General features: G+C 42.5%; 1 long non-coding RNA gene across 2 annotated transcripts; it reads right to left on the bottom strand.

Moving 5' to 3' along the window:
• Positions 1-1490: 1490 nt before the first annotated feature.
• LOC123583889 lies at positions 1491-27291 on the bottom strand. Of its 2 annotated transcripts, XR_006705027.1 has the most exons (6): positions 27034-27291; positions 24530-24730; positions 20892-22967; positions 18388-18504; positions 16099-17895; positions 1491-3165 (listed from the first exon to the last, which is right to left on the bottom strand). It is a non-coding gene; the product is annotated as an uncharacterized LOC123583889 (long non-coding RNA). The 2 variants fall into 2 exon arrangements; XR_006705026.1 differs by lacking the exon at positions 24530-24730 and having other exon boundaries at positions 27034-27290.
• Between the last annotated feature and the right edge of the window lie 384 nt (positions 27292-27675).

Raw genomic sequence — 27675 nt, 5'->3', positions numbered from 1 at the left:
GAACTGTTTTTTTGTATTCATTATATGACTTAAACTCACTCCTTTCTTTTGCTCTTTTCCCAAACTTGACCTCCTTCACCAAGGAATGGTGGCCCTTAAACTTTTGATCAGACAGAAGCAGCTATTCAGTAGGAGGAGTCAGGAAGAACCATCCCAAAGATCTTGGGGACCTGAAGACCTATTAGAATGTACCTCTTTCATTTTCAAATGGAAAAATTGAGTCCCAGAGTCATTTGCCAAAATCCAATGGCTCTATTGGAGCTTTTCTAATGTAGTAGATAATTACTTCAAAATTCACTGTACTCACTTTCAAGTGTGAAGTCCAGGAAAAAGACAGAACACATCATGTGAAAGGATGCCAGAGGGGTTCCCAGGTGGCTCAGTTGGTTAAGCATCTGACTTTGGCTCAGGTCATGATCTCAGGGTTTGTGAGTTCAAGCCCCATGTTGGGCTCTGTGCTGACAGCTCAGAGCCTGGAGCCTGCTTCAGATTCTGTGTCTCCCTCTCTCTCTGCCCTCCCCTGCTCATACTATGTCCCTCTCTCTCAAAAATAAATAAACATTAAAAAAAATTAGGATGCCAGAAAAGTTACTTAGCTTTCTTTTTTGAAGATATAGGTCTCATCAGTGTGTGAAAACAATGCCATGGAAATATTCTATCATCAACTTTTAATTTACACTGCAGGTCATTTACTGAGAGTTTATGTCGGAAGGTATTCTGTCGGAAGGTATTCTGAACCCATCGTGTATGATCTTTCCCTAATCCTTGTCTGTGTGGGAAGTTGACATCTGGGCTGCTGTTTTATCAAGAGTGGTGTTGGCTTTGTGCTGGCCCAGATGACCCTTGCCTGCTTCCACTTGCACCAGAGGCACAGGGTCGGGGGCTAGACAGTGTACTGATGTGATCTGCTGACCCCAAAGAGCCTTACTTGGCATTTGTCTTCTTATCAGGATGGGTTATCTCCCCGTCATTCAAAACTGTCAACTGAGGACCCCCAGCATCAGCCTTGGGATCATCGGATGAGCTTGAAAGAAGTTCAGAATCACATCTCACTCCAGAACTACTGAATCGGAACCTGAATTTTAACAAGGTCTCTGAGTGACTCATGAGAACATTAAAGTTTGAGAATCATTGGGCTAATTGTTGTTTAAGAGTTACAGTGTTGGGGTGCCTGGGTGGCTTGGTCAGTTGAGGGTCCGGCTTCGGCTCAGGTCATGATCTCGCAGTCTGTGATTTCAAGCCCCGTGTCAGGCTCTGTGCTGACAGCTCGGAGCCTGGAGCCTTCTTCGGATTCTGTGTCCCCCTTCTCTCTCTGCCCCTCCTCCACTCATGCTCTTTCTCTGTCTCAGAAATAAATATTAAAAAAAAAAAAAGAGTCACAGTGCATCTGTTCACCCTCCTCTCTCTCCATTGCTCAAACAACACGTGTATATGCAAGCATGCAAACACATACACAATTCAGACTTAAAATTAAAGAGAAGATACATAGGTCAATCATAGATTCCTAGTATTTAATCGCTGGATGCAAGGGTAGCCAGTAAAGGTCTTAAATAAACACATCTTGTACAGATTTAAGAGTTTTCAGGCATAGTTGGTTATGTGGGAGGTGATTATGGATCTATGTGTTTGCATTCGGTTGGAACTATGGTATTCCTGCATTACTTTTTCAGCATTACTTTTTCCTGTTTGTTTTGTGGTCATGCCTTAATAGTCATTAAACCAAAGTTGTAAAGACAGTTGCAAGTATCAGTGCATAGCATTGTCTACAAGAGGATGGTTTATTGGCAACACAGTTCAGACATTCTTTAATTCAAGGAGCCTTTGACTAGCACAGACTACTTAACAGGTTTTTCCAGAACCATATTTCTCCTAATATAAGTTAAATTGCCTCCTACCATGCAAAGACAGACTCTCAGCCAGTCACCCAGTTATATTTATCTAATTCTTTTTTAAAAATGACTATATAAACTAGTTATAAAATAGAAAACATAATGTGTCAAGTGGCCACCCCAGATTGTCCTCAATCAGAGGTAATCCACTATAGGGGTGTCCCCTGGGGAAAAGTCTGAAAGGACGGCACGCAATATGTAGACTCATCTTATTTTTGTTTGTTAATAGTTGCTCATCACTGACACAACGGACAGGAGAACATCTGCCTCATGATGTGTTTATAGTACTGACAAGAGCTCGATAAATCAAATATAAAGTCTAAATCTGATAAAAATAATTTAAAAATCCAATGTAAACAATGTAAACATTTAAAAATGTTTTAAGCACATGACAAAATATTTATAAACAATTCATATCGCTAGTTAGCTTGTTTTAATTTTTGCTGCATGAATAAATTATATCCCCCAATCTATCAAAGTCTCCTTCTGTTTACACTGGGGTTCTCAATCTTGGCTGCATATTAAAATCACCTGGGAACTTTAAAAACTTTCGCCAAGCCCAGGGCAAATCCAAGAGATTATATCAGGATCTTTCTCTAGGGGTGGGACCTCTACATCAGTGTTTTCACCTTCATTTGGATGTAGGGAGAGGTTTGGTTGGTCAACAGGTGTAATCTATTAACTAAGGGAGACAGACATTCATTCAAGATAAAAGGACACCAGATGTTTACCAGGCATTCCATTCCAAGAGCCATTAATTTCCATCTGAAACACATTTGCTTCCTCTGTTATTTCATGTCTCTTTTACCAAAGTCACCAAGAGGATTTAGTGCTCTCAAAATAGAGGGGTCCTCTTCTGAAAAGGGCTCTTCTGAAAAGTTAAACCTGAGTGAAATGAATAGTTCCTTGTCCTCTGCATAGAACTTCCATTTGGCTCATTGTACTACACAAAGGTTTTTAAATAACCAGGTGATATCTTCAGCTGGTGCTTTGTAGCCATTAGTCTTCCCCAATGACCAGCCTGATGCAGGCAGTTCTCCCATTTGCCCTTGAGCTCAGAGACTTCGTTCCTGATCTGTCAGCACAGGAAATTGCTTGCAGGTATCTTCTTTCATGCACGAGGCAGAGAAAACAAAGAGGCCATAATGCTCTGCATTTTGAGAATGTGTTCAGTTGGGACTGGAAAATTTTCCCCCAAAGCAAAGCCGTTCCATCTCTGGTGAACCAGGCCACCCGTGTTAAGGACCACAGACAGCATTCGATTTTCAGAATGTTTCTGTGCAGAATTGAAAATGAGCAACGATTTTAGTAAAATTAGTAAAAAGCACATGTGACATAGCTTCTAGCATAAAATCATTCAAATTTCTAGTCACCGACTTTAGTTTTCTCAGTTGTATAACAGACTACACTTCAAAATATCATTTTTCTTGATATCCCTATTCCGAACTAATTGTTTAAAACTAGACTCTTAATGTTGGGTGTTTAGTATCACTAAATCACCATGAGCTGAACCATAGTGAGGAGAACAGAAAGGTGAGGCTTTGGCTAATCAAGGTCTCTTTAATTCAGTAGCCATTTGCCGACAACCTCAAGTATGTACGAGGCATGTGTGTGAAATGAAATGGTTTCTCCTTCAGCTGCATCGATTCCCTGTCGTGCTCACAAGGTTGATGCCAAGCTGATGAACAAACCTCTTCACTTCATGGTTTTTGTTTTCTTGGATTACTCAAAATCTTCACTTCCCTGAAACCCATTCTGCTATAGTGTTCTTCAAAGACTCCAAGGAATAGCAATCTGTTCCTTTACGTAGTCTACCTATTTTCTGAAAAATTTTTAATGTTTATTTATTTTTGAGACAGAGACAGAGTGTGAATGGCTGGAGGGTCAGAGAGAGAGAGAGAGAGACGGAATCCTTAGCAGGCTCCAGGCTGTGAGCTGTCAGCACAGAACTGATGCGGAGCTTGAACCAATGAACCGTGGGATCATGACTTGAACAGAATTTGAATGCTTAATTGACTGAGCCACCCAGGTGCCCCTAAGCAGTCTACCTATTGCTCAAGTATCTAAGCATGACATCCTTCTTGACTTTTCCTCAGGGAAAAATCCAATTTTTTTCTTTCTCTCCTTTGTATTGCTCCTTGGTTCTTATTTTCTATTCTCCAGCTTCAAATATACAAACTCTCTCTTTGGCATTACAGCTATTTCAAAGAGGACATATTTTCAAATTTGTAAAATTTCCAAAGGAATGTAATTTTCAAATATGTATTTAAAAATATGGTGGCGGGGCGCCTGTGTGGCGCAGTCGGTTAAGCGTCCGACTTCAGCCAGGTCACGATCTTGCAGTTCCGGGAGTTCGAGCCCCGCGTCAGGCTCTGGGCTGATGGCTCAGAGCCTGGAGCCTGTTTCCGATTCTGTGTCTCCCTCTCTCTCTGCCCCTCCCCTGTTCATGCTCTGTCTCTCTCTGTCCCAAAAATAAATAAACATTGAAAAAAAAATTAAAAAAAAATATGGTGGCTAGCTTTCTGAGAACCTGTCATAATGTTCTTACTACAGTCTTCACACAAAATATATGAGAGCAAAACAAAATATTCCTTGACATTCCTCATTTCAGAAAAGATCCCTTAATATAGTTCGTAACAGTTTATGGAGTACTGTGGGAAATCCTAAGTGTAAAATACAATACAACCAGGGGTTTCTGGACAGACAAAATATGAAGCACTTAAAGTCTATATATCTAAAAAAAGTATATATATCTATATATTATATAAGTTTAAATATTTATAAAATATATTAAGTAATATATAGAAAATATAAAATACATCTTGTTAAATATATAATATGTAATGTTAATATGTATACTAAGTTTAAAGGGTTGAGATAGCAACAAAAGTTTTGATAGGCTTTCCAGGAGAGAGGAAGAGAATAGGAGATAGGAAAAGAGGGAAAATCTTACACTGAGTTTGGGGTGGGTGTCCTTGTGCATGGGGAAGTCTTCTTTAGCTCATCTGCTCTTCAGGGGAAGGATCTTTATAATAATGCCTATGTTAATAATAAGAGCCAGTATTTATTGAGTGTCTGTGCCCCCCAGTTTTGACATAAAATAGTTGTTTGTGTACTGTTTACATAAATGTTCACATTACACACACACACACACACACACACACACACACCTTTTTAGGTATTTAGGATGGTGAGAAATGTGCAGATGTGGAAGTGGGAGGGTAGGAGATAGCTAGGCAAACAAATAAATGAACAAAGCTGTAATAGAAGCTATAAGAGGCACTGAGTGTGGCCATGCATATCCTCTTAACTGGCAACATGTTCTTGGATTTTTAGATAGAAATAGAACTCAGTGGGGGGGACTTTTCATTGATGTCTCAGAACCTGAAGTAGAATGGGATGTGGTTTTCATCTCTGTGGTATTAACTTTGGTCAAAAGATGGCAGCAAAGCTCAGCTAGTTCTTCACAAGTCACTTCTCCACCACTAGGGGAGGAGAGCATGGCTTGTTCAGATCTTCGAAAGGTTAATGGGTAAGTGGGAGAAAGATTATCTTGGCAATTACACATGGACTTGGTTTTCTGATCGTGTATCACAATATTTATTAAATATTAAAAATATCACAAGTTCAATATCAGCCAAGTTACAATATTAAAATCACATTTATTCACTCATTTGTTAATTTACAAATGTAAATATCCATTAATTTCCCAAATGTTTGAGAACCTGATGGGAGCTGGCTCTGTACTGAGGGCTGATGATACCTGCCAGCAAAAACAGAAGCAGTTCTAGCTCTCATTGAACACACTCAGTATGGGACAGAAATGAATTTATAATTATTCATAGGAATATGATTGCCATAGGATATGAGCCCCACAGGAGGGGAGATTTTTGTCTGTCTAATTCTCTGGTGCATCACAAGTGCCTAGAACAGTCCCTGGCACAACGTAGGTCATCAGTAAGGAGTTGCTGACTGAATGAAATTTACAAAATTACAAATTTGAGATGCATGTGTCCAGAACATAATTCTATGTGAGTGTCTAGCAAAGAAATACAACCTGGGTTTGAGGAAATGATATTGGACACAAGGCCAGAAGGATAAGTAGGCGGTAGCCAGGTGGCTGTGCATATGCATGTGTATTGGGGGTGAGGCGGTCTCAGGTACAGAGAAGACCATAAGCAAAGGCCCTGTGACAGTAGTGGCTTTTGGGGGAAGGGAGGAAGGCTTTTGGGGGAAGCTTTTGCCTCAAGGAGAGGCACGAACAACATGGCTTAATGAAAGGAACTAAAAGACAGCCAATGTGGCCACAGCATGGAGTAAGGGGCGGTCCAGGGATGCATGGTAGATCAGATGAGCGGTTTGAAGAGCCTCTGGTGTAAAGAATGAGGAAGAGAAGTACAGGAATAGATTTCAGGGGGAACTGTTGACTATTTATCACAGGTCCACATGAGAGATGAGGGAAGCTTAGACTGGGGAGGTGCTGATGGAGTGGAAGGAAGCTGTCAAGACCACCGATAGTCAGCAGGCAAAACCAGTAGGACTTGGTAGTGCATAGGTTCTAGAGGGTGAAGAAGATGAGGTTCCAAGCATGACTTCTGGATTCCTGACTTGTGCAGCGGGAAGGTGGGGTAGACAGGAAGTCTCGCAGGAAACCCAGTTTGGGGGAGAAGAGAAGATCAGGAGCTCTGTCCAGGATGGGTTGGGAATTTGAGACATCCTAATAGAAGTATTAAACGCAGGGTTGGATTTAAGGGTCGGAGCTCGGAGAGGTCTGGGGTAGAAATGGATTTGGGAGTTATTGGCCTGTAGATGACATTTGAAGGAGACGGCATGGTTGAACCCTCCTAGGGAGAGAGAGCAGGAAAAGAAATGGGGCCTAAGGCTAGCCTGGAGAGGTTCCCACAGTCAGTGGTCAGGGAGAGAAGGATGGACCTGCACACAAGACAGAAGGAGTGGCCAAAGGAGTCAGGAGGAAAATCAGAAAAGAGTGTTGTGTGCACAATGGACAGAGTTCTCCAGAAGCAGGAAGATCCTCCCCGTGTCCTGAGAAAGACAGGTCAACATGTCCTTCCCTTCAGTAAGCTCGCTCGTTCACTTGTTTATCCATTACTCCTTCTAGGCCTTGACTCCTGATAGAGCCAGACCCAGGATACAGTCACGGTAGAGCCACCAGAACCACACAGCAGGGCAAACAGGACTAGGGAATAACGGCATGGACAGAAATACCAGTTAATCAGTGAAAGAAGTTAACTTACAGATACACAGAAAAGGAAAGACCCCTGGACTAAGGGTCAGGAGACCTGAGATCCAGTCTGAGTTGACCACTGACTGCTTTGCCAGTTCTGGGGTCTCCCTCACCAGGTTTGATTTCGGGGTGAGTATCATTAAATTTCAGGGGAGAGGACAGAGGGTGGGGTGGTAGGTGGAGAAAGAGGAGGGAAAGGAAAAATAATGGTCTGCATACCTTGTGGGATTTGTATGCAGATCTTATGAAATCAGGTGTGTGTGCTCTGGAAAACATATATCATCAGATATGTTTCTATATGGCATTAGGATTTTTTATCAGTCTTATAAAATACGGGGCGACTGGGTGGCCCAGTCGGTTAAGCGTCCGACTTCGGCTCAGGTCGTGATCTTGCGGTCCGTGAGTTCGAGCCCCGCGTCGGGCTCTGTGCTGACAGCTCAGAGCCTGGAGCCTGTTTCAGATTCTGTGTCTCCCTCTCTCTGACCCTCCCCCATTCATGCTCTGTCTCTCTCTGTCTCAAAAATAAATAAACATTAAAAAAATAAAAAAAAAAAATAGAACCATATAATTTCTAAATCTGAAGCGTTTCCAGGCGTTTATTCCTAAAAACCTGTGTGGATGCCATTGATTCCTTTCTAGCCTGCTGCCAGCAACGTATTCTTTTCTAACTAAAAATTAAAAAAAACAAAATAAAAGAAAGAAAACCTCTAAAATCTATTACTGATGCAAGGAAAAAGATAAATATAGAATTTTAACAAGACAGATTCAGGGCCGTTCACGCTAATGGATTTCAGGCCAAACAGTGAAAACAAAAGGATTACCACTAAATCCTCAAATCTGCTTTGAAAGCTGAGGAGAAGGGAGAGGGCTCATCCAACCATTACCTGGCAACCCCTGCCTATGTGTGGTGGCTATTTGGTGACCTCTCTTCGGGAGGGCCATCTGGTGCCTGGCTTTTTAATCAGCCTCCTTCGGAGGGGTGGTCCCGTGCCAGTGATGGTGTAGCAAAGCCTTTTCTTATTTCAAGCAAATTATCTCTAGAGCAATGCCACATTGGCCAAAGTAATCGCTGCCTTGGAACAAGAACCCAGCTCTGGCACCTTCTGTCATAAACCCCTGTGTTTGAACTGCGCTGATAGGATTCAAGCTTTCCTTTTCTAAAGATAATGTTGACTTGAGAGGGTAGACGTCTCATTCATTTCCTTAAATCCTGCCTTAAAAGTACCTCCAGTCCAGAAGATGCTGTACCATAGATAAAGCTTCAGCTTCAGGCCTTTTCAACGGAGAAGCCTCTTCTCAGACCCTGTACCTTGTTTTGCCTTAGTAATTTGGTATTCTTTTCTTTAGGAAAAAAAAATGTTTATTTTATTTATTTTTGAGAGAGAGGAGGGGAGGGGCAGAGAGAGAAAGAAAATCCCAAGCAGTCTCCACACTGTCAGCACAGCCAGACATGGGGCTCAAACCCACGAACCTGTGAGATCATGACCTGATTTGATATCAAGAGTCAGATGCTTAACTGACTGAGCCACTCAGGCACCCGTCTATTTCTTTTTTTTGTTTTTTCCAATATATGAAGTTTATTGTCAAATTGGTTTCCATACAACACCCAGTGCTCATCCAAAAAGGTGCCCTCCTCAATACCCATCACCTACCCTCCCCTCCCCCCACCCCCCATCAACCCTCAGTTTGTTCTCAGTTTTTAAGAGTCTCTTATGCTTTGGCTCTCTCCCACTCTAACCTCTTTTTTTTTTTTTTTCTTCCCCTCCCCCATGGGCCATCTGTTTCTTAAAGAGCCAGTTCCCCAAAACCTGCTCCTCCCCTGCTCTCAACTAGTAAGAATATGCTAGACTTGCATATTACCAAGACAGTAATGGGGTAAGTTTTGATGACTTCGATCCACTTTCATGGCACATTTCACTCCAGACTTTTAAGGTATATTTATATAACCAGGATTCTCAAATTCTCTAGGATTCTGGGATCATTCCCTCTTTAAAAAAAAAAAATTTTTTTTAACATTTACTCATTTTTTTTGAGACACAGAGAGAGACAGTGTGAGCAGGGGAAGGACAGAGAGAGAGGGAGACGCAGAATCCGAAGCAGTCTCCAGGTTTTGAGCTGTCAGCACAGAGCCCGACATGGGGACTCAAACTCACAAACTGTGGGATCATGCCCTGAGCCAAAGTTGGACGCTAAACCAACTGAGCCACCCAGAAGCCCCATTCCCTCTTGTGTCAGAAAAATGTATTGAGCCTCTTTTTCAAATAAATGTAGGGAATCCAGCATGCTTCCCCCATTTCTAAAGTTTCTTGGGAGCTGGGTAGAGAGGAGGAGAGGGGTGACTTTTTCCTCTTACCTCTCAGGCTGAATTCCTCCTCCTGGCCATCTCTGCTTCTGTGGCTGTGGTCCTTTCTTCTCATTACTTCTCACATATCAGCTCAGCCCCACCTCCTTCAGTCCCCCAAATGCTCCTTACACAAGACCATTGCTGAAGGTAACAGATTTCTACTGAAAGCCTGAGGGGACTGAGGGCCATTCTAGAATAGCTGGAAAAAATTGTAAGTCAAATACGGGACACAATTTTTCTTCAAGATGTTCTCTTTATGGAAGGTTCTGCCTTTGCAGTATCAGGACCTGTTCTCTCATGGAATCTGACCTCTCTTCCTCTAACTTCCCCAAGGTCCCTCAGGGGCCACACACTTTCTCCCTCTAGAGAAGCTACAAGGAAACTCTTGTACTTTATTATACAGACCACCTTCTCTCTCTTCATTTTAATCTTCTCCTCTGGTTCAGGCCCAGGGAGCTTTGCCTTTCACAACCAGAAAACCATTCAGTGATGCATCTCATCATGAGCCTCTAAGACAGAAGGAGTTTTGACTGTTCTTCCTGCTTTAAATATAAAAAGTTCCTTTCCATTATATTCAAAGCTACGTTGACCAGGCTACAGTTTTTGAGAGTATACAGCAGAGCTCACACCTTTTTGGGTTTGCGTTAGTAAGTCTTAGCAAACTGGCCCTCACATTCTGGGTAATTTAGTAAAGTAATTCTGGACAGAAGGGTCTTTGCACTGTGTTTTCCCATGCATCTCCCCTCTCCTGCCCGCACAACCATCTTTCCCTCTGAAAGTGAATTTAGAATGTCTCAATTCAATACTTGGGCAAATTGTTGGCAATTTTAAACCCACCTGGACTTTGGACATCTTGAAAAATAAGCAACGTTGATGTTACATGGAAACTCACTTTTTGGTCTCTGATGTTTACTGAAAACTGGGGCTTCTAACCAGCACTATCACTTGACCATTAGTTAGTTACTTGCCTTCATACACTTTGGGAAGCAGATCAATGTCAAAGTATAGTTTTCACAAGGTCAAAAACATGACCATTTTATGAAATAAAATGAGCACACACTAAAGATTTTCTTTTCTCATTAATGAAGGACCAAAACGGGTTCAAAGGAATATAGGAGAATTAAATGTATTTGTAGTCACTGAAAGAAATCACATTGGAATAAGTGAGTAAGTTACACACAAATTTGGTTAATGTTATACAGGGCAATAAAACTTAGACCTTTGGTTGTAATCTGCTTTTACCAAGCAGATATAATTTCGTTGTGGGCAGAAATCCATTTGCATTGCTACCAGACTAGAATCATTTGCGTTGCTTTAAGTTTACTATGAGTTGACACATAAATTAATAGTAAATAGTAAGTCAAACAAAGGGCAGAGCACATCTCTGGAAAATTAGGTAATCATCAGTTGGGCCCATTGGACACATTCCAGTGTGACACAAAAAGGGTCATTCTTTTTCCTATTTTCAAGTTTTGGATATGTTTTGTCCTTAACATTAGAAATCCACCTGTATTTTCTTCTCACCTTCTCTAGGTATACCGCTCATTTAAAAAGTCTTTGCTCAACAATGGTTTCCGTGATAAAGCCAATTATTTTAGAGAACAATGTATATACTTCACACAGTTCTAACATTTAAGCCCTCCCTGACTCCCCAGGATGCCCTCTCATTTAGAATACTCTATGAATGGCTTAGGTACATTTACCTTATCCCCTAGAACAAGATATTTATACACATGCAGAAAGCTGGAGAGCACTGGCCATGGTTTCTGCCATAAGACACGTAGCATGACCAGACACTGGGCTAGAGGCATCATAATTATGTTTTCATTCAAGATACAAAGATATAGTAACTTATTTCCTCTCCATTAATTTTGACATATTAAACCAAAGGTACAAAATCTTAAGAAGAGTTGAAACAGGGGCGCCTGGGTGGCTCAGTCGGTTAAGCATCGGACTTTGGCTGACATCATGATCTCGCAGTTGTGAGTTTGAGCCCCACATCAGGCTCGCAGTTAGAGAATTTGAGCCCTGCATCAGGCTCTCTGCTGTCAGCACGCAGCCTGCTTTGGATCCTCTGTCTGCCTTTCTCTCTGCCCCTTCCCCGCTTGCGCGCTCTCTCTCTCTTTCTCTCAAAAAGAAGATAAAAAAATGAAATCAAAGAGTTGAAATGACAGATTCTTCTAGGATGATTTAAATATATTAAAGGGAAGAAAGTATAAAATGCATTGATCTTCTGACTGCTTATCTTGACATAGTCAGTGGGTCACCAGAGAGCAAATGTTCAGTCCTGAAACAGGGAGGGACTTCTGTAGTTTGCCGGGTTTGTGGTGCTCAATGCAGTGACTACAGGTGCTTCCCCCCCACCTCAGGGGACACCACCCTGTGATAGGGGAAGGTGACTTGTTAGCACTGCAGCAGGGAGTTTTTTCTGAGATCAGGTAACATAGGCAAGAGTTAGCTGGGCTTTGGAAACATTCGTGTAACAAATAGCTTAAATGTCCATCTGCCTCATCCCAGCCTCTGTGCAAAAGTTCCAAATTCCAGCCCTAATCCTACAGAATTCCCACCGCTCTCCTTTGGCTGAACTATTGGGAAAATTCTTTCTGCAGCTGTTTGGGAAGCCGGTTGCAGTCAGGGCAGAGCAGCAGTGACCACATTGAGCTCCTGCACGTCCAAAACATATTATCTACAATCACTGAAGGTCAGTAGAGTGAGAACAATTTGAAATCTACTGATAATCCCTAAACATAAGTATTGATTGGGCTGTTATAAGGCCTCTGTTGCAAGAGGACCATGCATTAGGCCAATAATCAGCAGTATTTATAAAGTTAAATTTATCTTCCCTTTATTTCCCTTGCTAATTCTTGTTGAGAAACAGCATGAAAAAAACCAGCCAAAGGGTGATTGGGGAAGTATCTCTGAGTGTTTCAAAATCACACGTGTCTATTTATATAATTTGGATTGCACTTGCATCATACAGGAAACACTGCTTTTTCTTTTGTTTTGTTTTTTTACATTTTTAAAAATTGTGGCAAAATATACACTACATAAGAGCTACCATCTTAACCATTTTTAGGTAAATAATTCAGTGGCATTAAGTACATTCACCATGATGTACAACCATCATCACTATCCATTTCTGGAATGTTTTCATCATCCCAAACAGAAATGCTGTACCCATCGAACAGTCTCTCCTCATTCCTCCCTCCAAAAGTCCCTAGCAACAACCATCCTATTTTCTGTCATGAATTTACTATTCCAGGTCCCTCCTGTAAGTGGAAGAATACAATAATTGTTCTTTTGTATCTGGCATATTTCATTGAGCATAACGTTTTCAAGTTTCAACACTGCTTTTTTTTTAATGTTTATTTTTGAGAGGAAGAGAGACAGAGTGGAGGAGGGGCAGAGAGAGGGAGACACAGAATCTGAAGCAGGCTCCAGGCTCTAAGCTATCAGTACAGAGCCCAACGCGGGGCTCAAACCCACAAACCGCGAGATCATGACCTGAGCCGAAGTCACAGGCTTAAACAGACCAAGCTACTCAGGCAACCCAACACTGCTTTGCTTTTAACAAAGTTACTTTGAATACTTCGTTTGTCTCTTATAGAGAGAATAATTTAGTAGTATCTTTTAATATGATTTAATATGTCTCAAACTCAAAATCCCCATTTTTGCCTTATAAAACAGCTGGCAGTGGGTCTCTGATTACTTTAAAAAATTTTTTTTAACATTTATTTATTTGAGAGAGAGAGAGAGACAGAGCACGAGTGGGGAGGGGCAGAGAGAGAGACACAGAATCCGAAGCAGGTTCCAGGCTCCCAGCTGTCAGCACAGAGCCTGACGCAGGGGTTCGAACCCATGAACTGTGAGATCATGACCTGAGCCAAGGTGGGATGCTTAACCCACTGAGCCACCCAGGTGCTCCTGTAATTACTTTTTTTTTTTTTTTTTTAAAGCTAGGTATTGGCTCTGTAAAATATGAACAGCGAAGAGAGAACAGGAAAAATCTTCCCTATGTGACTAATTGTGGCTGCAAGTTTGACTTGAAATTCAGTACTGAAATGAAACCTGCTCGTTGTACCTAGACTAGAAAAAAAAAAATCAACAACAGTATGTTCTGTGCATTGCTTTTCTTGTGAGCTGCGGAGAGATGGGACCACGATGGATGCCACTTGTTACAGGACAATGGCATGCAGTCGCTGTCCAGCACACCCAGCAGAAATACTCGTAGGCACACGAAAAATACGCCCAGATGGTATTCTCCATTTTTCAAGCTAAAAATGCCAATTGTCTCTCTAGTCTGTGCCCAGAATGCTGCCTTTTCTAGACAGAGGCTCAAGCATTGATTTCCATGCCCAGTGAAACAGGGTGCTTATTAACCAGACAATCAGAGCTTCTTTCATCCCAGCTCCTTGCTCATCATGCAGGGCCTTCAATACCGGATCGAGATGCAGGAAGGAATAGAGCGAGAGAACAACATAATGGGAAAATAAGATCGACTGTGATCATGGAGGAACCACCAACCTAGTTCCTCCCAGCTGTAGTCCGATTACAATCAGTAGCTCCCAGATGTACAGCAAAGCAACTGTCCCCAAAAGTAAATTCTTCTTTAGGATGAGCTGCTCGTGAGCAGTTCCCGTTGGAGCCAAACTCATGCCATCAAATGAAAGCCTCAAATTATGTAAAGCTTAAAACACAAACACACGCAAATACACATTCAAGACCAAAATGAGATACAGTGAAGAGAATAAATTAGCACCAGCTGCAGCCCAATTAAGCAAAGGCTTCCACAAGGGAAAGCTTACTTACAATTTACCTAAACAAACCCTCTTCCTTTTTGTTGCAATTTGCTGCTTATTAATTTTTCTTATTAAAATGACTACAAAGAGTAACCAAGAGCATCGTTATCACATCGGGGGAAAAAAAAAAAAAACTCAACCATTTCTTCCAACCAAGAGAATGCTTTGGAGGGGTATTTTTGGCCAAATATTTGTGTTTGTAACATTTAAAAAATATTTAAAATTAGAAAAACTTGAAGTTGCACATGCGCACAGTTAAGAAAGTCAACGCTCATGATAAACACAGCAATTTCCAGCTCCATCCTTCCTTGTCTCCTCAGAGTCCACACGTTTCAAATCTTTCAGCTATTTCTTCTGGTATTTATCTCTGTATTTCTAGATAATGTGCCTCCGTTATAATTTCTGGGTTTATGAATTTTTATTTTGTCTGTTGACTTTCTACATGATGAAGATTTTGTCACCTTTCATATGAGTCCTAACACTTCTGACCTCCCTTTCATCCCCCAAATTCCCAATATAATTATACTGAGGGGCAGAGGGAGAAGAGGGTAAAAAAAAGTCTGAGGGAATGCGGTGCCTGGGTGGCTCAGTGGGTTAAGCGTCCAATTTCCGCTCAGGTCATGATCTCACAGTTCTTAAATTCAAGCCCCGTGAGCCCTGTGCTGACAGTGCGGAGCCTGCTTGGGATTCTCTCTCCCCCCACCCCTCTACCCCTCTCCCACTCACTCTCTCTCAAAATAAATAAACTTCAAAAAAAAATATAAAGTCTGAGGTCTTGTTCTATTGCATGTTGTGAAATGTATATGGAAAGACAAAGAAAAATAAAGTAAAAGCAACCTCTTATACAGGGCTTGCTTTGGCCAGCACCTTACCTATAAGAATTCACTGAACCCTCACAGCGATCCTACAAAGTATGTACTGGGAGTATCCCCATTTTAAAGATGAGAAAACTAAAGCACAGGTAGTATAAGTAACTAGGAGAAGCTAGAAGTCATCCATTGTCTCTACACTAGATCCAGGATCACAGATGTGGCAGCTCTTTGAAAGATTAGAAGCAAAGGAGATAATGATAATGTTGATGATGCCTGGCCAATACCACACACACACATACAGCTGGGAACCAGAGCAAGAAGGACGTACAAAAGTTAACCCAGGCTTGGTGGGGGAATGATGTTTACACAGTTTGGAGGAGGGTCCCTCTTTAAGTAAAAGAGTATGAATTTGGGCACCAAACTGCATATTTATTTAGAGGAAAGAAAAGAAATCAAAATGAATTAAAAATCTAAAGGGGTGACAAATACCACAAACATTACAACATGCAGAAGAACAACATCACATATTCATTAACAGTCTGATATTCCTCTCTAGTCCTTTCCCTACCCCCATTTCAGCTGCATGCTCTTTGATTGCCTTTCCGTATATCAACAATGTTGCAATATCATTTGCTAAAGACTCCAGAAAGTGAATTCATTCTTTCCTCTACCATGATTGATTAAAAATGTGTTTTTAATATTAATGGTTTAGTACTTTATTTTAGTTTTATGACTCATTGTTGGAAATACCATGTGAATCTTAGGATATTGTCCAATTTGAGAAAATCTCTAGTATATACATTTTTCATAATGGGCTGACAATTTCAGGGCATTTCCAGTGTCATTGCATTGTGACTGTCTTCCCTACTCTTTGAATTGATGACATTCATAAATGAATGGCCAGAAAGGGACCCAGAGTATGGAGCCTTCCAGCTTGCCGCCTGTGCGGGTGTAGACCCCAAGGCCTTAAGCTCCTGACCTCTACCACCCAGGCTGCTTCAGCTCTCACCTCACAGCTTGGATGTTGCCACTCAGTTCCAGGCGACAGAGTCTGTTGTTTTTCCAGGAAGCTGACATCCTGCCCCCAAGAGCAGTTCAAATTTCATCTCCTAGGTTGAAGACTGAAGGACATTGACACAATGGCCCTGTGATCCAGGCCAACGCTGGCAGCCCAGGGAAGCAGCATCAGAGGGGCAGGAGGCTCAGGCAGCCTCTGGAGTCAAAGCCATGACTTATCCTAGGAAGGAGGCCAGAGCTTGATGGGCAAAGACTGAGCCAAATGCAGTAATGAAAAGACTAGCTAGGCTATGCATGAGTGGAAAGCTAAGTATGCATTTCATCCCTCAAACCAAACGCCTGAGACATCCCACCAAAATAAAGTCATAAATCTTCATTTGAACAATTTTCATTATAAAGCCATGGGAAGAGCGGAAGTCAGGTAGCTAACTGGAATAACGGGAGAGCGGAGTTTTGCTGGCTGTTCTCGGCCGCAGAGACAACCTTTTCATCCCCAGCCTACAATTCCTCACTATACATGGGAAAGCTGGAAGGGATCACCAGCTTGGTCCCTTCCAGGACCCAGGGCTAGCCAGACACGAGTGGGAATTGGAATCCCTACTCCTCATATACCAAACCAAACAAAACAGGCAACCAGCTGTGTGGAAACCCAGTTCTGGTCACATTTCTTAGGTTCATTTCAGAGCGGCAGGGGTCATGCTCCAGCCTGGGAATTTAAATGGAAATCCAAAAGAGGGCACCATAAACCATTCTATAAGAAAAGAATAGTTTCCACTGTCATCCCAAAGTTTTAGAAAAGTGTGCAAATTCATGAAAACTTGGTGCCTGAAGAGTTAAATAGAAAAGAGAGGGTCTGAAAAAAACTACAAGCACCTTCTTCTAGCTAGAAGCTTGCAGAATGCATCTCCACTGATGGAGGTAAAAAGGAATACCATTTCCTGAATAGAGCATCCAATTGCTTTTCTGCGCCCCCCCTTTCCTCCTTCTCCCTCACGCCCCTCTTCCTCCTTCTCACTAATGTATAATAAAGAAAGGCTTGTCACTTTCTAATTTGTGTTCATGTAAGCATCTTAAAACAACTTGTGGGCTTTTCTAGTGGAAATCTTAGGAAATAAGCTATTAGGCTACTACTTCTCCAACCCATGGAAAAAAATATGTTTTAATCATGTGCAGCAGCATTGCACTACATAAGCAAAAAAACCCCAAAAACCAAAAAACAAACAAACAAACAAAAAAAACAACCAAAAAAACCAAAAACAACTTTCCCGAATCCAGTCACTGGTGTGCAAACCTGTTCAGTAGAATCCCTTGATTTTCAAGAATAACATCACAAGATCTCCGGTGTCAGTTGTTTCTAGGAATGAGTGTGCAGTACTTTCTTCTGATCAATATTTTTCTTCTCATTTTAAGAATCATTGTTGTTATTTCTGATAATAAAAGTAACACATGGCTGTAATAAAAATTACAAAGTGCATGCCATAAAACAGTGAAAGTCCCTATAACCTCAGAGATAAACACTGCTTGGTTTATATTCATCCAGATACTTTTTTTCAGTGCATGCTATTATGGATCTTTATAGTACATATAAATTGAAATGAGAACATACGTAATGCTGTTTTTACTTTGCCTTTTTTCTTTTTAAACTTGGCTCTCAGTAGTGGACATCTTTCGACATCAATACATGGAGAACGGCTTCTCTCTTTTCTTAACACCATAGAGTCCCCTTGTATGGAATTAGCATGATTGTTTAATCTGCTATTGATATGCATTTGGGTTGTTTCCAGTGCTCCTGAATAGAAACAGTAATGAATACAGTTCTCCTGTAATAATCTGTGTGCACACCTGCAAGTGTTTCTGCAAGAGAAACTTCTAGAAGAGAAATTGCAGGGTCAGAAACTATGCATATCTTAATTTGAACAGACCCTGCCAAACTGTCTCCTGAAAGGATTGAGCCAGTTTATACCACCATTAAATAAATCAGCCTGCCTTTTCCTCTGACACTTCCGCCAATACTTGTACTCCCAAACTTTTAAGGGCTTACCAATGTGATAATACAAAAGAGAGGTCTTTTTAAAATTTCCCACATTTGAATTTATCATAATAGAAAATATAAAGACATTAAGTATGGAATCACTAATGACAAGCCGCTAAAAAGTAAACAAGTAAATAAAGCAGTAGTGAAAAAAATTCAGCTCCATACTTTCTTATGCTTTCTCTAAGGTTCAGCATCAAAATTAATAAATCATCAAAAGAAAGTGCAGGTGACTAAGGGGGCAATTACCTATTGGGAGTAGCCAGGGTCCACTTCATTTTCCCAGGCTTAGGATGTTCCAAAATCCGTGGTGCACTCGGAGTCCTGCCTCCTTCTTAGCCCTGGCTCATCCCCATGAGCCCACAGCTAAAAAAAAAAAAAAAATGAGAACTACTCACAGAGAGCCAGGCTGGGCGGGCAAAGAGGCTAACGGTACATCACAAGAGCTTCAAGGGAACATGTCTCCTTGATTCCTTCCTTCTGATTTAAAAGAGAGCTCTAAATTGCATGTCTGTCTCTTTCCATCAGTGAACAAAGGTGGTCTTTAAAATGTGATTGGCCAGAGGGCAAACGGTCTCTCCATTACAGAACCAGAGCCGCTAATGGGGTGGCGGCAGCTTTTGTGTTGGAAATGGGGTTCCCCTTGAAAGGGGCCTCCTTGGTTTGTTTCCTAGTGTTTTTCTCTAGTTGCAAAATAAATGCATGAGCAGGATAAAATAAAATTCAAGCAGTGTGAGATGAAATGTTAGTGATGAAAAGTTAGCTTTTAGTAGTAGCTTAGTAGTAATGAAAAGTTAGCTTAGGAATGAAAAGTTAGCTTCTCTTGCAGTCCAGACCTGCAGTCCTGATACACTTATTAATAATTTCTGGCATATCTTTCTGGTAATTTTCTGTGTACACACACATACCAATTTTTTTTTTTTAACGTTTATTTATTTTTGAGACAGAGAGAGACAGAGCATGAACAGGGGAGGGGCAGAGAGAGAGGGAGACACAGAATCCGAAACAGGCTCCAGGCTGTGAGCTGTCAGCACAGAGCCCGACGCGGGGCTCGAACTCACGGACCATGAGATCATGACCTGAGCCGAAGTCGGACGCTTAACCGACCGAGCCACCCAGGTGCCCCTGCCAATTTTTTACATAAACGGAAGCACACTGTGCACACTACTGTGTAACTTTTTTTATTGTGTACTTTTTTTTTTTTTCAGCTAACATGCTGTATGGATTGTCCCAAATCTTCACGTGTGGATTTACCTCATTCTTCTTAACAACTGCACAGTGTCCTACGGTGGCCACGGTCTATTTCACCTGTGGCTCTACTGAAAAGGACTGAGGTTGAATTCATGGTCTGGGTGTGATATTTACACACAGCCCTTTATGCCAATATATGTGCAGAATCTACTCCTAAAATGGAATGGCTGTGTCATAGGACTTTTTGCATTTTTAATTTGGCTAGCTATTCCAAAATCACTTTTTAAAAAAAGTTGTACCATTTCACACTCCCACCAACAGTATATACAGGGGCTTTTCTTCATTCTCTCAAAAGAAGCTCTTTAAAGATTAGCAAACATATGCTACACAAAATGAAACTGTCCCAAGGAAATGGATTTGTAAATGAAGGACCCAAATTACATAAATCGGAAGCCTTCAAAGTGGCCACATTAGGTCCATTGATATGAATCTCTATGATGACTTTATATGTCTCCATTTACACTGAGATCTTTGTGAACCACACCAACATTGGCAATTTTACCCATAAATCACTGTCTCTGAAGGAGATAGTAGTTTCGACACCACTTACATGTCATATTGATAAAGTTTTCTAGCACATTCTCCCATTCTGGAGCTTGAGTTTGCCCCCTTTCCCAAATTATTACCAGGATAACTTTCCATTGCCCCTAAATAACCTCTGCTCTGAGCTACTGGTGGCACAAGAGACAACGACCACGTTCATTGTCCTTAATAACAATGCTGCCTTCAGGTTATATAGAACTTCTCCACCAAAGTGCTCTTAACATTTTCATATATGTTGTCTCATTTATCTCCACAGCCTCTTATTGAGGTTGGGAAGGTGTTGCTGAAATCTGTGGAGATACACACAAAAGTTATTGTGGTATCTTCTATAGCAGCCACGAAAATGAGACCCTGTGTCAAGATCCCAGAATAAATAAAGGGGGATCTCGGGACACTAGGTACCGGGACTTAAAAGAAATTCAGGAAGTGATATTTCTTTTCTTAGTCTCTTTTGGGTTTCCTCAGAATCTGTGGGTGACCTTTAAAAATGCAATATCAGGGCACTAAGATGCCAGACCTGCTTCCCGTGGGCCTGAGTGTTGTTGGCAGATGACCCCATGCTCTGACCTGGCCACTCTACATCTAGGAACTGAGAGTGCAGATTCCCGTACTCTTATAACCTATGGATAAAGGAACAGCAAGGTGTTGTGAGGATGGCTAGGGAGGGAGAGCAAGTGGCAGTGGGAAGAACAGATCTGGCAGTTTTAACCCTGCTGCCAGCTGATCAGGTACATGATTCCAGTGTGTTCAAGCAGGCTCTCTTAAGCATTTTCAGAGGTAAATTTACATTAGGATTCTTCGGAGGTCACAAAGCCCAATTCAAGTAGGGCAGCAGTTTGGCTGAGAAGCCCCACAGCTCTGAAAGGCGCTGCGTATCTCGTACAGAGCCTAGTTTACTTGGGGGAGCGCTATATACCAAGGGATTTTATTTTGAGTTCCAGAAACTGATGAGGAGGTACCTGCTGCAGTTGTAAGCTCTCCTTTCCAGACAACTGCAGACGTCACTTGCCCTTTGCAAGGCCTCCGCCAGCCTTTCCGGATGTCCCAGGGCTGAGCCCAACCAGAGCAGAGCCCAACTCAGAGTCCACTGTGCCCTGGAGGCCACCATTGCCAAATGCAACAGACCCCTGGCACGGGAACTCCATTGAGTGTATTCTGAAGTCTTCATACTGCTCAAGGATCCCCAACCTGAAACAGCATGACATCTTCAATACCAGTCAAGGCAAACCTGGTACATTCCCCAGCCTCCAGGAGAAGGCCAGGAACAGGAAAAGGAAGCAAGAAGAAAGTTAACAGTTATTACGCCTCCATTCTGTGCCTTGAGCTTTGTGTAGCTTCCTTGGTGGCAGGTACTCGTATAGCCATTCTATAAAAGGGGAACTTGAGGATCAAAGAGGTTAAACAACTTGCTTAGAATCACAGAGTCCTTTAATGTCTATGTAGACATCTGTTGATTTGGCCTGACTTGCATCACTCCCTCCTTAAGTAACAGTATCATCTCTTCCAGGTTTCATTGGGAGTCCCCACCAGCCCCATCCCACCCAGGGGTGAATATGTGATTTAGAATTGGCCAATCAGCAATGTCACCAAGTCTTTGTTGTACCCCTTGGAAAGAGACTCTCTCCTTCCTCCACCCATCCTGAGTACTAAGGATCACTTGAGTCTATAGCTACTGAGGAAGACCCCAGAGTGAAGCCATTGGAGAAATAGCATGGAAAGATAGAACACAGATTTCCAATAACATCTTTTGAGGGCCTTGATGTTGCTGTGCCTGAAAGCATAACAACTCCTTGGATTTTTCAGTGACATGAGCCAATACAGCCTTTGCTTATACTATTTTGATGCATGCCCTAAAAAGCTTGAATTGGAACCCAGCTTTGTCTGACTCTAGAGCCAATGCTCTTTCCATGAAATCGAACAGCTTCCCCAGATACAGCCCTCACTGAGCTGGTATCTTCTAAGGCCAACATTCACACTCTGGTTGCATACTTCAGGGTGGAGAACAAGTCCCACGCAGCCCTGGGCTCGAGGACATTTCTAGTATGGACCCTTTGAAAAAGTTACCCCTCAACAGACATACACGCACACACACATACACATACACACTCACACACACATATTCCTCTAGGGGTTGATGGCTGAAAAAAAGCTTCCCTTAGTATCTGGTCCTCAGTCATCCTCTGGGGCCTTGGGCTGTGTTGCATCCTCCTCAAGCTGTGGTGGCGTGGGCCCCTTAGAGAGCCGAGATCTCTCCAGTTGTACCCATGTGTGGGGACACCAAGCAGTCCTTAAGGGGGGGAGGGGCACCAGCAATTGTTGCCATGTTCCTGGGAAAACATTGCTGGGGGGGGGGGGGGCTGTCTTAATCTGTTTGGGCTACTATAAGAAATTGTCATAAACTGGATGGCTTAAACAACAGAAACTTATTTTCTCACAGTTCTAGAGGCTGGAAGTCCCAGATCAAGGTGTTGGCAAAATAGGTTTCATTCTGCGGCCTCTTCTCTTGGCTTGTAGGTGGCTGCCATCTTGCTTTGTGTGATCTTTTCTTGCCTGTGCTAGGGAGAGGGAGAGGGAGACAGGGAGAGAGGGACAGGAGAGTGCTCTGATGGTGCCTCTTCTTATAAGGACACGAATCCTACTGGATCAGGGTCCTACCCTATTTCCAAATACAGTTATGTTGGGGCTAGGGCTTCGACATACAAATTTGGGCTGGGGGCGGGGGGACATAAACATTCAGTCCATAAACACAGATGCACTGGAAATTTTCAGTCAAAGGAGATGTGAAGAAAACGTAGAACAGAATACCCAGAAGAACTTGAAGGCAGTTGGTGCTTTTTCTCAGAGCCTAGGCTTAAGCACTTTGCAATCATCAGGATAGATATCTTCTGGATATATGCTTTTTTGTTGTTCGTTATAGGATAGAACGCTGGGATTCCTCTTGTTTGGGCAGCAATGTATGTCAGGGCTTCCTGGTTTCAAGATAAATCCACATGCTAAGGTTGTGGTATCCCAACTGGGAAAACGAAATTAGTTAACTGAAAATGAAAAATAGGAAAATTAAACCAGCAAGTTCTCTAAACATATTGGGCCAATTTAAAACCCAGGTTAACATTGATTTATTGTTTTAATAAGATTCCCGTGTAAGGAAAAATGAGTGGTCTACACCATAAATAAGTATAGGAATGTGTTTATTGGGCTGCAATATGTAGGAGCAACAGGGCAAATGACTCCTCAAGTTTTCTGTATTTTTCCCCTTATCTTTAAAGTCACTGGGCCTGAATGTATTATTTTTACCTAAGATGCATGTCCCCAGAATAATGTAAAAGACAGTTAATATTCTGAGTACTGTCTTCACCAGAAATGACCCATGACGGGAGAACTCAGATGGGGGCCTGAAGAAGCACTGGTCCACAGCTCTCCAGCCGGGACGATTATGCTCAAAAAAAAGAAGCCAAGGGGAGAGACACCTGGACATTCACCCAGCCCCAGGACCGGCTCAAACTGGGGTCAGTCTGCAGCACACAGTTGTCACTGTAGGGCTGAGGCTTCAGGAGCCAGTGGCACCCCTTTCTCCTCAATAATTCAAGTCTGTCTCAAGTCCAGAGAGCTTGCCCAGCAACCCTTGGCCTCTTTGGCCAGCCGTAATGCAGAACTATGGTTAAGAGTTTGGGGCTCTCACACTGAACACTCTGGAAGAGGCAGTCATGAGAAGATATGTGCACTTCCATCTGACAATGAGGCTGGAGGAAAAATGCCCAGAAGTCACAGCCAAGGTGCAGACACTACATGGCGAACATAAAACCTCAAAAACCACGCGATCACCCCTGACTCTGACAGCACAGAGGCTGGAGACACAAGGGTCATTTCCATGGCTTTGCAAAGAGGTGCAGAGCCAAGCATCCAGGTCCCCAGTCTCTCAGGAAATAACCTCTTAGGAATAACAGGCTCTATCAAGAAGGCATGGAACCTACTGGGAATTTAACTTTGTTCCCAGTGTTTTATTTCGTGAGCTGAGTGGTGGATACAGGGGTAATTTTATATTTTTCCTTGTTCTTTTTTTTTTTTTTAATGTATTTAATACTATACTATTAAATTAAATACTATATAATACGTTTAAGAAATAAAATTACATTACATTAAAGTAGGACAATAGGGATATCTTTTAAAATTCAATATGATTGGGGTGCCTGGGTGGCTCAGTCGGTTAAGCGTCCGACTTCGGCTCAGGTCATGATCTCGCGGTCCGTGAGTTCGAGCCCCGCGTCGGGCTCTGGGCTGATGGCTCAGAGCCTGGAGCCTGTTTCCAATTCTGTGTCTCCCTCTCTCTCTGCCCCTCCCCTGTTCATGCTCTGTCTCTCTCTGTCTCAAAAATAAATAAACGTTAAAAAAAAGAAAAAAAATAAAATTCAATATGATTGATGAACTTGAGGTGGCGGGGGGTGGGGGGTGGGGGGTGGGGACTGAAGACTTACATGTTTATAAGAAGTCCAGATAAGATACTTCCCATCCAGGACCTACAGCTTTAAATCTTTTCCCAGAGTAAAAGAAATACAGTCTACCAGCTATTGCATCAAATCCTAAAATATTAGCTACAGACCATTCTGCTCCTTGTTTGGACCCAAAAGGATCCAAAAAGCCACAACTGTTGTCATTTTGCAGGTAGAGTGCATTGAATCCCTACACAGCTTGTTTTCATCCATGTAGTTCCTACACACACAGCCCCAGAAAGATGATGGCTGTTTGCCTTTTTCACTATGGAGGATGAAATATAGACACATCACATGAGGCTGAGCACACTCTGGAAAGGGACAGGAAGGCTAGAATCAGAAACAAAGGCATTTTGTTCCCCAGACCCTCCCCCCCCACCAGAAAGGCTTTGCAATTGCACTCAGCAATCTGGTGTGTATCAGATGTTAGATAAAATTAATTGGGAACAGACATTTATCATTATGGATTTGTATTTGATGGGCATTTATAACACTACATTATCAACAAACAGAAGATAAAAAGGCTGAGGAGTAATGGGGGCTGGCAAGGTTTCATGAAAGGATGTAATCTTTATCATGAGGCACTTGCTCACATTAACAAGTCCATGAAATTGATTTCCATGGAAAATGCTTTAGAAGAAAACCCAAGGAGATCTTGCAGAATTACCGAAACTGTTATCTTTTGGGGAATGTCTATGTGTATGTACATATGTTTGTGTCTTTAATTGAACTATTTCTTGCCTTGGATAATAAGATCTAAATGAAAAAGTTAAGGCTGAAAGGCCTTATTATATGCAGTAAGCTCGTATTTCAAATAAATTAAATGTGGCTCCATTCATTGCTCCATTAAAAGTACGAACTTCAATGCAATTAGGTTGATTAATGACATACTACTTAATAAACGAAAATAAAGTGAATATTATTATACGAGAAGGGTTGGTTTGGGAAGGGGGGGGTTAAAGGAAAACAGTGGGCTTGTTTGACCAATATACAGCCCAAATGCCCACCTGGAGAACTGTAGCCCCAATAGTTTACAAGAAAACATTCAAAACTATGGTGTGATATGGTGGGAAGGAAAGGAGCCAGCTCAGGAGTCAAGTAGATGTGAGTGGAATTTGGATACACCCTTTACTAGATGTGTGACCTTGGGCATCAGGCTCCTCACCTATAAGATGGGAGTAATAACTACCCGCCCAGACGGTGGTCGTGAGGGGGAATGAAGCCATGTATATAAAACGCTGAGCCCAGGTGCTGGCACATAGTAGGCATTGGACTCAGAGTTAATTTCTCTTTGAACCTCGGGAAAAGGTTCAAAGCAGTACCTAGAAGTTTCATTCTTTCAGGAGAAGAGAGTCTGGGTTTTAACTTGCTGTAGTAACAGTAGAGAAAATAAAGAAAGCGATGGGATGTTATCAATAGTTTCTCCCCATGGCTCTCAAGCCCTTTATGAGCCACTTTAGAGTTCTTGATTATATACTTCAGCAGCCAGTATGCAAAGATGTAGCTTTTCCAGTTGTAAAATACCGAAATGCTTTCCTACTGATTGCTAAGTTACCACTGCACCGAGTCCCTATGTGACCACCTAACCACCTTGGGACCCCTCCTCCTCACTGGTCCAGCAACCAAAGGGTTAATGCTTACTCCTCAGTGGGGGAAAACGGGGAGGGTGTTAGAAAATCTTGAGAGTTCTGGCTAGTTGTCCAGGCGGATACACAGGAATGTATCACCACACCCTACCGGTTTCTAAATACTTTATCAGTCTCTTTTCTAGCTAGATGTTTCTTCACACACCTCTTTGGTCCCCAGCTTATTTGTGGGATAGCAGAGAACTTGAAGTCACTCTCCCTTGGGGAGATCCCTTTGGTGGACTGGAGCTGGCTGTCCTGGCTGGGGTCTCATCTACTTGGATAGTTTCCCCTCTTAGCTCCAGCTGCTGTGGGGTCACTTTTCCCTATAAGGTCTGCAATATAAATCAAAAGGGTATAACTGAATTCCCAGCCCACAGGGTAAGGTTGTTTGTTTTGAAGGATTCTGAGCCATGAAAGGAGAGATCTCAACAATGTGGTTTCCTGTGGGTGGGCCTGTTCGGAATAGGCAGTCTTTCTCCCGAGGGCATATACATTCTTGGAAAGAGCTGACTGACTGCTCTCAGCCCCAGCCCTTGCTCACACAAAACTGGGCAAGTTAGATCCCTGCTGCCCTCCAATGGATCCCCCTTCTGGTAGTCACTCCCCTCTAGGGTGTTGAGTTATTGTAAAGAGGCCCATGAATCCATTTTTGCAACAAGCACTGTCTTTATTCATCACCAATATTTACATACTTCGGGCCAGGTCCTGCAGCAGTCTGTCCTCCCCAGTTTTTAAATGTTATCAGATACTGTTGTGATTAATAAAACACAGACTTTTCCAAAAGCGTACCAAACTCACATATTTTTAAATCAACGGATATTAAAAGTACATCTACTATAGTGTGGGAGGCTGTAAAATTTGACATTAACAAGAGGTCCTCATCCCAGAAAAGTTGGGCAGCCCTGTGGCTCATTATGGAGATGAAAAGAAGGTACATGACTGAATGATTAGCATATTAGTGAAGAGACATAAGAACGCCAACTCACCCCGCTTCTGCATGGGAGGCTACCATTCCTGTCAGTGGGGTGTTCCTACTTCTCCATCACTGCAAAGCAAAGAGGAAGTTTAGGGTAATTCCAGAGACTCGCGGCACTCAGGAAAGCGTGCCCACATCGAAATCGGACTTTTACAAGCAAGACCGGTGATGGCCGCTGAATACAAGTGTGTCACCACCTCTGGGAGCATGGAGATCTAAGGGGGCTACAGGCCAATGAAATTCGATTTGCATTTTCTCTTCCCTCCCTCCTCAGCCCCCCCGTCCTCCTGTTCTTTCCTCCTCTGGCTGGGCTTCAGAAAAGTGTTGGCAGGTGGCATCCAGCTGGGACGGCTGCCAGGTTTCTAGATGGAGGAGCTGTACTGCAGCTGTGTTGGCAGGGAGAGGCCCGGAGGAACCAGAGTAAACGAATTAAGTCCTGATTCTCCATGGTGAGCTACGGGACATTCCTGACGCACGGGGGCAGCTGCTGGCTGCATGGAGTCAGCTCCTACCGGGGGAGCGGCAGAGCGCTGGAAATAGACCCGCGGCAACCCTGACCCGCAGTCATCACCGTGCTAAAGCAACGTGGGGAGGGGTCAACTTGGCCTTAAACCCCCCACATAAATGCTTTTTTTTTTTTTAATCTCATTAT

The sequence above is a fragment of the Leopardus geoffroyi genome, chromosome B3 (assembly GCF_018350155.1).
Source record: "Leopardus geoffroyi isolate Oge1 chromosome B3, O.geoffroyi_Oge1_pat1.0, whole genome shotgun sequence".
NCBI lineage: Eukaryota > Metazoa > Chordata > Mammalia > Carnivora > Felidae > Leopardus > Leopardus geoffroyi.
The sequence above is the reverse complement of the archived record's forward strand: the minus strand, read 5'-3'. Positions and strand labels throughout refer to the sequence as shown.